The sequence below is a fragment of the Sorghum bicolor genome, chromosome 5 (genome assembly GCF_000003195.3).
Source record: "Sorghum bicolor cultivar BTx623 chromosome 5, Sorghum_bicolor_NCBIv3, whole genome shotgun sequence".
In the NCBI taxonomy this organism is placed as follows: domain Eukaryota; kingdom Viridiplantae; phylum Streptophyta; class Magnoliopsida; order Poales; family Poaceae; genus Sorghum; species Sorghum bicolor.
This window is the reverse complement of record NC_012874.2, coordinates 65836654-65852462: the sequence shown is the minus strand read 5'-3', so window position 1 is coordinate 65852462 and position 15809 is coordinate 65836654. Positions and strand designations below refer to the sequence as shown.

Here is a 15809-nt window from a genome sequence, read left to right as displayed (position 1 = left end):
CTAATCTAATAGGCTGACATCAATATCATTGTTTTGCCCAATTTATGAAGTCCAAAGTTTCAATTTTGAGGACTGAGCAAACATTCCAAGCATGAAGTAGATGCTAATGAAGTGTGATAGGTTGTTGTTCATGGAACAATGACAACTTAAATGTATATGTCTCTATCATTTCAGTTTGCACCGACATCTCACTTCTTCCTATGTGATGTTCCTGCTACTGATGAACACATATTCACAAATAGGATGTGCTGAAATGTGAGTCTCCTCTACTAGTTCTTCTAGGCATGTATATATATGGGCTTCTATTCTTCCAAAGTACTACATATTTTTTCGTGCATGTACAAGCTGCAAAAATTATGAGTGTCAAGCTACAATGCCTTCCTAGACATCTAATAGGCATGTTTAATATTGTTACCTGCCCAAATGCAGCTCATCGTCACATAGAAATTCAATATGCAAGTTTTGCTTGGAATGATGGCCCATTGTTTGTTTGATACCTAGATCAATGGGACCTCATGTGTCATGCCCATGACACACTAACCTCATGCATGAGTCTTCAGACCTTGAGATAGTTTCGGTATAACCTGCAACATGATACACTCGTCGTCCTGGAATGTTTTAGGATAAAAAATATCCTAAGAATCTTGATGTCTTAACTCTTGGACACTAGATTGAGCCTATATCATCCTAGATTGGACCTACATATCGACGTACATGCTTCCAAATATAATGCAGCTTGGAACAAATTTTAATTACCTATTGTTAAAGTTGGTTTTCTATCTTTCTCAGGCAAAATAGACAAGAAGATATGGTATTGATCATTTCACACAATGAACGTGATAATTTGTCTAATACCATTATAAATTCATTGTTTTTACAGTATCACACATTGAATATAATAATCATTTATCTCGTTTAATGAGAGAGAATGTCTGACGACTAACAATTTTGTCCATGTTTTTGGCCTCTCACTCCTGTAGGATATCATCAAAGTACAGGTTGTACATATGGATGCTCACATACTCTGCCGGTCACTGCACCACTGGAGCTCCAACCAAAGTAGTGGTAAAAGTCGTACTGGATTGCAACATTGTGACCCCGAATCTCAGCATGCATAGGTCAACAACTCTATGGCCTTTGCCAACTATAATACACCGTACCTGCAAGCTGCTGGGTTCTGATGTGCAAAAGCCATGAAGGAGATGTGGAGGCAGAGGAGAATAAAGGGAAGAGACTGAGTAATGAGAGTGAGAATGTGATCTTGGAAGCTGGGCGCCAGAGGGAAGAGGGTCTGAGAAACAGGAGTAACTTGGAACAAACAAACAAACAAAAAAATATTTTTGCTTTTCAAAATTGGGAGATATATGAATATTCAACTGGGACTGTCCCAATTCTAGCCAGAAACTTTATGGTAGAATAAAATGACCAAGACCTGAATTTTTATGGATACATACTAGCATGATGACATGCGTAATTGGACAGCTAGTATATACTTCCATTTTTATGCAACTAAGGTTGCACCCTTGTACATGTTTCTAAAGTAAGTGGCTTCATTAGTATTTATTGTCACTAGAAATAGTTATTCCACCATTGGTAACTTGCACACAATATTGACCATGTACCAATAAAAGATTCAGTCTTTAGAAAAAAAATACCACTGAAAGATTGAATTATAGAAAAATACCATTGAAAGGTTCCTCTGTTGTAGCCCATTAGCACATCTGTTAAGTCCATGTTAACTTGTATTGCAAATTCATTTGAGCAGCCTCCAGAGCTTATTCTGACAGAAGGCGCCTCAGTTAAAAAAACAGTAGACACTTTTTGAACAGCTCTTCAGACTTGATTCCAGTAGCAGAACAGAAATTTCAGTATGTATATAACAAAAATTTTAGCATGGTTTCTCCAGGAATTTCAGCACCGCATAGCAGATTTCACCGTAAAGTACATAACTAATTGTTCACATCATGATTTAAGACAAGTACAAGTTATAATAGTTCCACACATAGATTGCATATATAAGATCGACCGCAGTTCACACAGTAAAGTACTAATATAGCTAATTCATCTACTCAATGAGCTGTCGGAAGGGAGGAGCACAGCTGTAGGGACTTGGTGCAGGCTGCATTGCTCCCTCAGGTTATTGCGTGCAGGCTGGGTTGGGCTAGGAATCATGTCGTCACCACTACGAGATAAGTGGAAATAAACTTGCTCTATGCTATACGTACCTTGCGTCTAGCATTTCAACTTCCACTAATAACTGACTGCTCCTTATGTGCCGCTGACATTTCAGCTTGCACCAACATCTCAATGTTGCTATATATTGAGAAACACATCGCACTAAGATGATTTCAATCGTGGTTTGCATGTCCACAATTGCAAGCCTCCTTTATTTGCTGATCTGGTCATGAATGGACTGATCTGGTCATGAATGGACAGATATATATACTTCTTCCAATCATATCAAGTACACTATGTGTTATTGGCTTGTACGTTTGTACAAGCCTCAAAAATCATGAGTGCCATGCTGCACTTGCTCCCCATCATTGAAGAGGCATGTTTTAATATTCTTAGCTTCACCAATGCATTTCTTACCTTTGCTTATAATTTTGTTATGCAAGATTTGCTTGGAATGATTGGTCATCATTTCGATCATACCATATGAGTCATGCCCATGCATGACGCACTAATAGTTGTGGTTTCTATGCACAAACCACATTTCCCGGCAATTGATTATTTGTTGTTAGCAATATTTATGAGACTTTATACTTTGGAGTAGGCTTCAAAGCAATCATAACTTCCATCCTCGTGTCCTCTTGCTTATTATTTAGGAAATTCGTTATATGCCACTGGAAATTTTCTTGGCTCCCTATCTATCTTTTATTTTTTTTGTGATATATTTGTGAACAATGTATAGTACTTCTTTGTTAAAATCATCATTTTTTAAAAGGTTATATACAAAAATATGTTGTTATGCAAGTTTCTATAATTTTCTAACCAAATTTAGATATTATTACAATAATATAGAATTTCCTAACCAAGTTTAGACATTATTACAATTATTGTATGGTAATTTGGAGATAGAAGGATGCCACCAAAATTATCCTGTACCTAGGAAGTCAGCAGTGAAAGCCTGTCGAGCGCCTGGGGCACTCGGCGAAGCCACATTTGCACTTGGCAAAGAGCTTCTTTGCCAAGTGCTTGGAAAAAACACTCGGGAAACCATTTGACACTCCACAAAGAGGTTGTTCTGCCGTAGTGAGCAGCGGTGGTGGTGGTGGTCACAAGCCCAGTGTTTAGCCTACCGGTTGAAACACAAATCGCCACAAACTTAACATCTGAAGTGTAAAGCCCAATGCCCCTTTCTGAACAGTTAGTTTCATCTTCACCACACTTTTTCACTACTACATAAAAGATTTTACGAGGCGTTTTGAAATTTGCTTGGTGGCGGACAAACTTTTGAACCGCCTCGGTTAATACTTAGGATTAACCGAGGCGGTAACTTTTTACTAACCGAGGCGGTTACAATCAACCGCCTCGTAAAATCGATTTACTGAGACAGTTCATGGTCCAACTCGATTAAGGATCATATATAACTAAAACCCAGGGTTACTCACCCATTCCAAAATCCCAGCCCATTCTCCGAGCCGACCGAGGCCTCCGTCCCTCTCCCTCTCCCTCAACCACACCGACGCCCCTCTCCATGCTCCCAAGTCCCACCATGACAACACACTTGCTCCCTCCAACCATGTCGGTGGCAGATCCCAAGAGATGGCAGCGCGGCAGCGGTAGGGCAGGCTATAGGTGTGGGAGGGCTCAACCTCGTGGGCACGGGCATGCATGGCTTGGCCGCTCGGTGCAGCGGCGTGGCTTTGTAGGCTACATGCACGTGCAAGGATACAGCATGGGCCGCAGGCACGGTGGCGTGGTTTCCTTCCTCCACGGCAATGCAGGCAAGGTGACGCTCCTTCTCCGGCAAGATCCGCGGCATTCCCCTCCTTCCCTAGCCAGAGTCCCAATGGTGACAGATCCGTCTAGCGCGGGTCTTTAGCGATGGGGCACGCGCGTGGCCCCCTCAGACGACGGTGGCTCCTCCGAATCAAGCTCGATCCCCTGGTGGCGGCAGAGGCATCGAGCAGGGGTGTTAGCGGCAAAGCCCAAATCCAGGCCCGGTAGGGCTATGGGCATTTTTTTTGTTTTTTATTTGATTTACCGAGGCGGGCATCCGCCTCGGAAAAGTTCTCATTTAGCGTGACCTTTCGTCTGAGGCGGTTGTGATGCCCGCCTCGATAAATCGAATATGCCCGCCTCAGAAAAGTTTTTATGTAGTAGTGTTTCCGGTATATATCTCACAACAACAACAGCAAAGAGGCCGGAGCAATCCCTTGTAGTAGGGATTAGGCACTTGTAGGCTTGGAGCTACAATTTGATTCAATACACTTGCAACTTTCAATTTGACTCATAGAGCCGAGCTAGAAGCTCTTATTTAGTAAATTTAATTACTCAAGCATTTCACTGCGCACCTTGGCGGTGTCATGCCATTTGGCTACCGCTCCATGCTCATCCACGCTGATGACTCCCATGGCGGCTTCACCAAGGCAGAGCACATGCGCCGAGCCGCAAATAGAAGCCGGAACCGAGCATCCACGATGCTTCTGTGTTATTCCAAAGGTCTACTAGCTCAGACACCGGCCCCAACAGGCTCACTCCACTATGTCCAAGTGAACTACGTACCTCATGGAGCGCGCCATCGGGACTCCTCCATTTATTTGTCACCATCGCGGACACTGGCAGCGACCTCACCTGACGCAGTGCAAGCCGTTCAAGCTCTGCTTCGTGCAGGAAACGCCCATCTACGACACCGCCACCTCGCCAAGCTCTTCTCCCCCGTTTCAATTTCCCAGCAGGTCCTACGGCGATGGCCTGCCATCAAGAGCCGCAAGCCCGCAACTGCACTGCTAGCGCACCCTGCAGGTACCGCTACGCCTACGACCGGCAACGGCGCATACTCTGCCGGCGTCCTAGGAATGGAGACGATCACGTTCGGCTCTAGCCCCAGTTCGCCCAGCCAGCGTCGTCTCCGTCGGCGGCATATCACGTTCAGCTGCCGATCGAAGCGGCGTCGACAACCGCGGCCTCTTGTACAACTCCACCGGCACCGTCGGCTGAGGCATCGTGTCCCTCGTCGTGGTGCAGTTTGGCGTCGGCAACTTCTGCCTCACCGACTTGTTCAACACCAGGACTCTAGGCAGCTCTGTGTTGGTCACCTCCGACGCCACTTGTGCAGGGATACAACCCATCGAGGTACTACGTACGTCTCCTTCGAGGGCATATCGCTCGGCGACGCCCGCTTGCCGATTCCGAATGGCACCTTCGCCCTGAGCGCTGATGGCTCCGGTGATGTCCGGCTTGGCCGGCCGGGAGCTCCTGTTCACCGGCCGGAGCCAGAAAGCGTGGGCTGCAGTCCAGCACTGATAACCGATGCAGCCTGAGTAATATATTTCTAATTAAGAGCTTCTGGATGAGGTTGAATAGCCATGTTCAAACTTGCAATACTATTTATAGTTGAAGATCTAGCGGCTAAATTACTTCGCTATCTTGACTCTGCACCTAGCTTTTGACAATGGCATGAATACACATAAGAAATGACAACAGTAAGGACTACATGTAGATTGTCATCAGCTTCTTATCGAAAGCTATATTTAGATCTACCAAACACATTCTGTTATATGCATCCTTCTTGAGCACATACTGACATAGATATATATGGTCATCAGGATCGTCAACATTCTGTTTTCAGCTGATCTTTTTAGCATAGTCATGATCTGGTGCCGTATGCAATCTATGATTTTTCCAACATTTTTAGTGCCCTACAAATACATGAACAAATTAATCATGCTTAACTTTGTTTATTTATGATGAGAGGCAAAATAGTCATTTTCAATGCAAAACAATATTTTACTCTGTGGTTATAATTTTTTTGGGTATTTATATGAATTTATATCTATTTTATAAAAGTATTTTGTTAGGCATGGTGTTCACCAACCAATTTATCAAGAACTAGAGTGTCTTTAGAAATCGCTCGAAAATAGATGTCCGCTAGCAAAGAGCCATCACTTGGTATATCCAACGGTAAATTTTGACTTAGGCCTTGTTTAGTTCACCCCAAAATCCAAAAAGTTTTCAAGATTCTCTGTCACATCAAATCTTACGACACATGCATGAAGCATTAAATATATACGAAAACAAAAACTAATCACACAGTTTGACTGTAAATCGCGAGACGAATCTTTTGACCATAGTTAGTCTATGATTGGATGATATTTACCACAAACAAACGAAAGTGCTACAGTGCCGAAATCCGAAATTTTTTCGGAACTAAACAAGGCCTTATGTATATATAAAAAAGCTATAATGTCTTACAGTTTGGAAGCCCTGGTGCGCATGCTATAAATGTTTTGATGAGCCAGAGCCAGTGAAACAATAAATAATGTCTTTACCGGCTCCAAGTATTTGAAAAAGGTATCTTATTGCTAAAGTTCACAGAGGAGCTAGAGCTGACCCAAGCTCTACCAAAACATATCTTAATAGCATTATTGACATCCTTTTTGTTTGCCTAATGTTAAAGTTTTACCAACAGCTCTCTACATTAGGCTTTCTCTAGCTATATAGTTGACATTATGATTTGGTATTATGTATTGGAACTTTTCTGTGTTGATTTTTTGAACTCTCGTATTAAACCTTTTTATTTTTATTTATTTTCTTTTCCATTTTTTATTTGATATCAAAAGGTAATTTGAAGTATAACTTTGAATCTCCCTCTACTACATGACGAAGCTTCAATCATTTTTTCCTTTGGAATGCGAAGATTCAATCCTTAGCAACATAATGGAGTCATTTTTAACAATGGTGCTTGTTGTTAAGAGACAAACTGATACAAAGGTATTTCTATGTCATTTTTTTTCCAATTATTGTGGTAATTTCTAGGTGTTGAGAATTTAATTTGAAGACTTCATTTGTTGCCCAAATACTAAAATAAGATAATAGGTAAAGTCATTTCCGATAACATAACAATGTTAATTGTACAATTGTGTCTTTCTGAGATGGTCCCACCGATGAAAGGAAGCATTCCTGAAAAGGGTACACTATTTTTACAACTTAATCATGGCTAATGAACCATAGTGCATTTTGATGCCTTGCCCATCTGCATGTGAGAAAGGAAGAATTCGAAATTGAACATATGATTTGATTACTCTTTCTTTATAACAGCAGGAGGTCACTAAGCTTTGGAACCCCAACCAACAAGATATATGTTTAATTTCAGCTTCCACCAACATCTTAGTTATCTTTGTGAAGTAGCTAAAGGACATCAGTATGTTTACGATGATTTCAGTGTAACGATGATTTCAATGTAACTATTTAGCTATACACTCCTTGTAAAATGAAAATCCAAAAAAACTATTGAGCTACCTACCCAGAAAAAGCATTCATCTTCTCTAATGAATCAGTTAAGCTCAGGGGGAGTTGTTTATGGACTGAAGCATGACTCTTATTTGCATGTTTATTGGTACGGAATCATGAGTTTGGTGTGGTACCCAAGTACAAACATGTGTTTTGTGTTCCTGCAGCGGCTGCAAAAATCATGACTAGCATGCTATATACTTCCTTCCACATCATCAGCAAGGCATGCACATGCTTCCAAGTGCATTGATGCTAGAACAGTTTTTAATTCGCTATAGTTTAAGTAGGTTTTCTATCTCTCTCACATAATTACAAAGGCGATGGAAAAAATTTGTAGATACCATAATAAAACTGTGGTTGTTTGCTACGTCACACAACAACTCTGAATATAATAGTCATTATCTGACTTTTTAAGAGCAAATGTGTGATAACTATCGATTGTGTCCTTGTCTTTGTCCTCGAACTCCTGCCGGAGATGTTAAAGTATAGGATTTTGGTAAGCTGTATCATAAAGGAAGAAGGGTATGTATGGCTAGCCTATCACTTTTGCCGACTCCTTGAAGGCTTGAATCCTTAGCCAAAAAAATCCCCTTGTCCCTGTCTTCAACACTAGCAGGTGCCCGTGTGTTGCAAGCGTGGTGCAGGGTGGACGAGGAGGGTCGAGCAGATAATAAAGGTTGGACTAGACGCCAGAGGCAAGGTTTGAGGACAAGGGGGTGTGTATGTTTTCTTTAGAAATGGTTTTACTATTTTACTATATGGTATCCACAATATCTTTAGGGTTTACTCTCTAACTCTGATCCATTTTATTAGGCAAACAAACATATAACAATTTCATATGAAATTTGTGTGACTAAGACTTCGGTGTTTGCTTAACGCTAGGTTTTTTAATAATCTCAGATGAAAGATTTTAAGATTTTACTTATGCATATGGAGGCTTTTGATGCATTACAACATGTGAGAAAAAAACCAAAACAAACTGCCCATTGTTGTATATCTTATAAAGAGGGGACGGTTTTGCCCGTTGAACTTTTGGAGGAGTTTGAGAGATGAGTTTGTGCCTCGTCCCTGGACTCTTTTCAAATTTTACCTTTACATTTCTTTCACTAATTTTTTGTTCTCATGTAGATCTTGAGAGACACGATGTTTGATACTTTTATTTTTTGCTAGCAATTTTGACTGAATTTCTTGCCCAACATATATACTTGGCTCACGTCAACTATAGCTAATTTGTATATTTGCTCTGTCATTTTTGGTTCATATAGCTTCTTTTAGATTTTTAAGGTCAAGAATAATATAATATTTATACAAAAAAAATAGATAATTCCTTCACGAGTTATAGTGTGAATAATGTCTTGATGCATACAAACCTTTTCACTTCAAGGACCACATATGGATATGACTGGTTTGCCCCTAAGAGTAAAAAGGGGCTATATATATTCAATAAGTTAGGGATATTCTAATCCTTTGTATAGGAATAACCAAGACTAGGGCTACCCCTGACATGTACCGTTCACGGACATGAAAGGGATACCCAAGTTCATTTCATTCACTGATGCTTGTTTGAGTTAACATACCCAACATATTCTTCAGATTTCAGAGCTTACTACAGTCGGTGGGCATGAATGACAACTGCCCTACGGTGATGTCAAACAGCATCTGTATATTCTGCTGCTGGAAATTGCCTAAAACGGAACCAGAAGCTGACTCCGTCCCAACAATGTTCAAGCAGAACGACGACTCCTCTTCGTTAAAAGACATGTAGTTGTCCCTATGCAGCCTCATATCTGCACCGCCAGCGAAGTGCAGCACCATGTCCGGCATGTCCGGGAGCTCCTGCACACCTGCGGCTGGAGCCGGAAAGCATGGCCTGTCAAGGCTGGAGGCGTTCACCACCGGCTGCCCGAGCACGCCGGCCACGTGGTCGACCACAACCCTGAAACCAGTTTCCACGAGGATCGTGAAGATGGTGCCGGAGTCCACGATCATGCCCCCAGAGCCGTCGTCGTCGTTCAGGTCGAAGGTGCCATTCGGGATCGGAAGCCGAGCGTCACCGAGCGATATACCCTCCAGCGAGACATAGTACCTCGACGGGTTGTACGGGCTCTGCACAAGCGGCGTCGACTGAACGACGGCAGCATCGGCGCTTGCTGATGATGCCGCCAGCTCGGCGAGAGAGCCGAAGAACACTGGGCTGCTCAGACTGGTATTGAAGAAGTCAGTGAGGCAGTAGGAGAACTTGCCGACGCCAAGCTGCGCCACGAGGGACAGGCTCCCACGGCCCAGGCCGACGGTGCCGGTGGAGTTGTACGAGAGGCCGCCATTGTCGACGCCGCAGCCGAACGCGATGCCGCCCACGGAGATCCCGGCGCATTCAGGCTAGAGCCAAAGGTGAGCGTCTCGGTGCCCAGGATGCCGGCGGAGTAGGCGCCGTCGTCGTAGGCGTAGCGGTACCTGCATGTTGCGCTAGGGGTGCTGCACCGGCTGCTCCAGATGGGCAGGCACGTGGCGCTGGAGCACGGCAAGGGGGAGAAGCTTGACGAGGTTGTGGTGTCGTAGATGGGCGTGTCTTGACCGAAGCAGAGCTTGCACGGCTTGCATTGGGTCCAGGTGAGGTCGCTGCCGGTGTCAGCCAGGGCAATGAACGGCACCGGCGGTGTCCCAATGGCGAGCTCCATGAGGTACTCGGCTTGGCCGGAGCGAAGCCTGGCAGGGCCGGGGTCCGAGCTAGTAGACAAAGTGGAATAATGCAGCAGCATCGTGGACGCTCGGTGGCGGCTTCTGTGTGCGGCTCGGCGCATGAGTTCTGCCTTGGTGAAGCCGCCATGAGAGTCAATATGGGTGAGCATAGAGCGGTAGCCTGATGGTGGTGCCGCCGCCGAACAGCACAGTGAGGCAAGTAATAAGAGTAATGTTAGGACTTGCTGCATTGCACCCGTGGATCTGAGCGGGGAGCACTGAGTAAATTTCTAATTAAGAGCTGCTGGATGAGGTTGAAGTCATGTTCAAACTTGCAAAACTATTTATAGTCGAAGATCTAGCGGCTAAATTATTTTGCTATCTTCCACTTGGAAGACTCTGCACCTTCTGACAATGGCATGAACACACAGAATAAATGACAACAGTATTAGTATTAGTTGTAGATTGTCATCAGCTTCTTATCGAAAGCGATGTGCAGAATATTTAGATCTACCAAACACATTCTGTTATAGCATCGATCTTGAGCATATACAGACATAGATATATATGGTCATCAGGATCGTCATCATTTTGTTATATGGTCATCAGGATCGTCATCATTTTGTTATAGAGTCATCACGATCGTCAGCATATACACCAAATGAGCATATAGACACTCTGACAATCACAAGATAACACAAATTAAATGGCAACAGGAACTACTGGACCCTGAAAAAACTTGTCAGAATGCGATAGCACAAATTATTTAGAAATCTAATCAGACAAATCACGTTATTTATCTTGAGCATACAGACGCAGATGTTGTCATCAGGAGCGGAAAAACCATCAGCTGCCCATTACTAATGTAATGTAATTGGTTCTAAGTGCCCAACCCCTACTACTTGGCACTGCTACAGCCTCTAAAAACCTTTAATTTGGCACCACCATTTGTCGTTGTTTCAAGATACAGGAAAGAGTCTGGACAGAGACAACGAACTGTGTTCATGAAGTTGCCTTGTTTTGAATTCTCCCACAGCTGATATGTCATCACTAGCGTACTTTTGCATAGCCCAAATTACATAAAACATACATTGGTTGTTAATCATTAGTTGACTTAGGGTATACATGCCCATAGAGCACCAAGAGCCTCTTTACATCCTTCCAGATTTCTTGAACGGTTTTCATCGGAAGCGGAGTCTCATGCTTCTCTTGAACTTCTCCGACTTCCCCTCTTTTTTCCATTGGCTTCCACGGCTTCTCACCTCCTAGGTGTCGAGGCCTTTCTAGGGTCGTCTAAGGCCCATCAGGCTTTCCATAATGGCCCGCGAGCACACACGATGGGTGTAGCCCTAGACTGATTAGGAGAATGAGTCAGGATGTATTCACACTTTATTTCATGGCGTTAATCTTAGGATTTATGTAACCGCTTGTTTCATACTCAACAGCGAGCTATTTGGTGGAGTCCTTACTTAAGTAAGCACCTTAATATGGGTGTTTGTCTGCTTGTTGGAAGGTCTTCAAATGACTTCATTCTGTATGTCCATCGTAAATACATTATCTAGCCATCAAACTGTCTCTCATGGAATTAATCTATCTTTACGTGTTCCCTCCATATCTATACCCTTTCAGTTCATGATTTTGGAATAATAATATTGAATATTACAACTTACTCCTCACATGTGTTTGTCTAGAAATAACTTATGTGCCGGTGAGTACAATTATCCATCCTGGTCGTGCACAACTTTTCTATCGTAGATTGCTATTAATCAAAATGTTTCCCCTATTATTCACCCCTTAGTGGAGCCCACACAAATATAAACACAATTTTGTTCATTTCTCTTGCAATTCAAAATGCGATGCACACCCTCTAATATAGTACATATATAATTTCAGTGGCCTCCAACATCTTCAGTTACTGCTGTAGCTCCTGTCTCGTGTTGTTGCAAGATCCAAATCGCCGCGAAAATTCATAGGATGCCGATAGCTCTATATATATATATATACAGGCATAGTTGGAGCTCTCCTGTCAATTTGTCTGTGCATGCTGATCTGTTGGCATGCATCACAGCAAAAGAAGCATGACCATGCACTTGATACTGCGTCACTAGAAAAGCATGCTGGACCTTCTCCCACTCATATTTTACAAGTTGCATTTTCGTTGGCCACCCCCACGAACATCCACTCTCAAACAACTGCCATGGTCACAATGCTTGACCAGTCGTCCGGAACATATACGCCCGGCAAGTACCATTCTGGGCCATCCCTGTGACCGGTGACTAGTCCGCGGAGGAAAGTGGCCAAACATGCTTGCCAGTACAGTTATCTCTGCCTTGTATTTTGCATAAAAACCAACAATATATTGAAATGCATCCTTGTTTATTTGGATGGCCAGTACAAACGATCACTCCAAACATTCACGCCTCTGAATGGCCTCCCCATGTATCCCTATCTCTCATCAGTTTTGCACCCTCTGTTCTACCTCCTCCCCATTTTGATGCCTCTGCTTCAGTAGCACCAAAGGAGTCTGCTGGTGATTGTGAGATTCACCATGAGAAGCGAAACAAAGGCAACGTGGAATGCGCTTTCTGATTTTCCAGTTTCGATGTACACAGACCATCAGTTCGCAAGGAAGGCCTTGAATTGTTAGATGTTCCTCAAAAACCTGATCGCGCCCTGTACCACACCTGAGGAGGTATCACAGATGCAGGCGTGGTTCCGAAGGCCTGCTCTTCCAATCCGCTGTGCGTGCAGAGGATTGGAATGAGGAAGCTCGGGAGCAACTCAACACTGAGAAAAGGGTGTAGTGTACTGTATCACATACGCGCAACTAAAGGCGAGCACACCTTTCTAATAGACATGGAAGGTGGAAGACAACGGTAGAGGATGGACCTGCAATGTCATGAAACACTCATCAATTACTAGAAACCGCTGCTGTGAATATTGGAATTACAAGTAACTATATCCATAACCATAGGAGTTACAATTAACTGGAGTCATAATCATACGAGTTACTAGTAAAGCTGCCATAACTTCATGATCATTACAAGTTCAGCCATACAACTACATTGAGCCCATAATTTATTGTACCTAGCATCTAATATGAGCTTACAATTTATTTGATTTAATTGAATAAAATTTGGGTCAGCATTAGATCCAATAGAAAGATATATTGAGCGACTTTTATTTAAATTTCTCTACAAATAATAATTTAGTGGGTGAGTTTAAAAAGGACTACGTGTAAAATTGCTCTTGACTTTTGTTCTTTATCCACAGCTTGGTGATCATTCTGTAGAGAAAATTGCTCTGGACTACGTGGATGCTGAAAGTGAGGAAGCAGATTTAGAGGTCCTGGATGAAGTCCCTCCTGTTTTCATGACCCCACGCAAGCTTTCTGAGGTGCAGCAGGAGGCTGTCCATGAAATTTGATGTTTACAAAGATGCTGAGAGGGCTAGGAAAGGCAAGAAGACTGCTTTTCAGTGTACTAGTCTCATCTCATGTATGGTACACTGTTTACCTTTTGTTAGTTGGTCTTTATGCTCCTGTCTCCAGTTTATGCACTGGAAAAATAAGAACCTGAAATGCTGTAATTGGTGGTTAAGCACTGTTAGGAGCTCCTGTGTAAATTTCCATCTTAAGTTATTATCAGTTACCTATTATATATGTTGCTGTCTCTCTTACTTTGTTGTGGATCATCTCTGTTTGCCTCTTCTATACAACAGATGTTATCTTAATGGTGGGGTGTTTTATACTCGGATACTTGACTTTAGCATTTTTTATCTGTTGATCCCTATTATTGTTTACTTTGATAGTTGCTCGGCCTATGCATTGAGTGTGGATATCAGTACCTATCTACTGCGGTTTGGCACTTGGATGCCCAAATTCCTCTCTGCCTTTTTAATCTGTGTCCATGGAAAACAACAGATACACAAAAATTCTTTTTCTGGAATGTTAGGGGGATCAATATTACAGGGATGCAGCCATATAGGTACGTGTGTCAAAGGAGGGGAGGAGGCAGAGTGACTATGACTGTGGGAGAAGGCATGAAGGCTCATATGTGTTAGGCGGCGATAACAGAGGTGATGTCTAGATGACTGTGGTTTTTATACATGAAATATTTTCGCCACCAGTTTCATTATGAATTGGCGGTGATATATTATCACCAACAGTTTTTAATAGAACCAGCTGTCAAAATACCATTGGCCTATTGTATTGGCTTTTGAATTTTTTTTCCCAAAAAATGTCTTCTTATAATAGATTAGAGAATTTGTAACCAATATATCGGTCTCTAAGTAACCACAAATAAATTTGTTATCATCTACATAGTTTTAGATCTTAGCGATTTCTATTCTTTCAGTAAAACAACAGGTCTTGATCTGACTTCATATCAAAAAGTTATTTATTTAATGGATTAGTCGTGTATATGGATTTTTACGGTGGTCATATTAATAGACCACCGCCGTCAATAGAATATAAGGCTACTTGGAGTAACACTTTTCTTAGGCAACCATATATTATTTTGGTCAGAACAAATAGACACAAGCATGATATCATTATCAAAACCATAAGAATATATTTTATTTATAATCATCTATCCAAGAGGGAAGCCTTCCTCGGCTTTTACTAATCATATTGGCAGCAGCACTCCTGAGGATTGCGATTAGTCACACAGACGGATACGGATTTCGGAAAGTCCGCCTGGCATTTACGGTGGCATTGAGCTAGGTCACAACGTGGACTTTCTTGCGTACAACGTATCTTTGCATCTACACATTAGTTATTAATCAGTAAAAGATTAAAATATTGCAAACTCAAGCTTAAACTATACACACATACCAGCATCAGTGGTGCAAGACAAGATCACCAAAGTGAGGAAAATGGCAGCAGACATCAGTTGCAAAGCCCTCGTCATATCGACACTGCGCTAGCTCTCAGTCGTACACACAAACGAAGATTACTCCTGTTTCTGCCTTCTATTTTAGGCTTTGGGTTCTCGCAGACAAGCCTGTTGTTACTTCTTATATAAAGACAAGGTATCACTCATGTTTCTTCATTGTTAATGCCTTAATAGCCTCATTTGCATATCTATATCTATATCTATATTTATATCTATATCTATATCTATATCTATATCTATACCTATATATCTATATCTATATCTACTAGTATAGAGAAGCTTTGTACAGATGGTTCGTAAACCATTTCCAAAGGTGTTTCTGTTGATATTTCTAATATGATTACAAATAAAAAATCTAAATTATCCTAGTAAAGACATTGGAAATATTCGATACATCTCCTAGAATTGCTTAAGTCAGGTTGTCATCCCCAACACAACTCTAAAAGATGTGGTTGTACTTATGATCATGACACTATAGAAAATGAATAAAGGTTATCCGCAAGCGCACAAATAAAATACACCCGTTGTAGCATTTGACCAAGGAAAGTTTCAGGTATCATTATTTATAATTTTACCACTGGAAAGACACTTGGAGGTATAAAAAATAAAAAGCTATAACTTACACTTGTGATAAGAGTTCCACTAGATCAATACTCAAAACAAGGATCAATCATATCATAAATAAAGATAATTAATAACAGGTCAACATATCTCAAAATTCTAATCTTATTTACTAGCGTAGCACTCATTAGTTGTCATGTGATCCAATACCTTGTT

General features: G+C 42.0%; 2 long non-coding RNA genes and 2 pseudogenes across 2 annotated transcripts; 2 read left to right on the top strand and 2 right to left on the bottom strand.

The window, feature by feature from the left end:
- On the top strand, nucleotides 4533-5538 carry LOC110436004 (annotated as a pseudogene).
- Nucleotides 7545-8315, top strand: LOC110436045. Its single transcript, XR_002453748.1, has 2 exons — nucleotides 7545-7980; nucleotides 8075-8315. It is a non-coding gene; the product is annotated as an uncharacterized LOC110436045 (long non-coding RNA).
- On the bottom strand, nucleotides 9055-12290 carry LOC8074348 (annotated as a pseudogene).
- LOC110435400 lies at nucleotides 14686-15143 on the bottom strand. Its single transcript, XR_002453063.1, has 2 exons — nucleotides 14972-15143; nucleotides 14686-14901 (listed from the first exon to the last, which is right to left on the bottom strand). It is a non-coding gene; the product is annotated as an uncharacterized LOC110435400 (long non-coding RNA).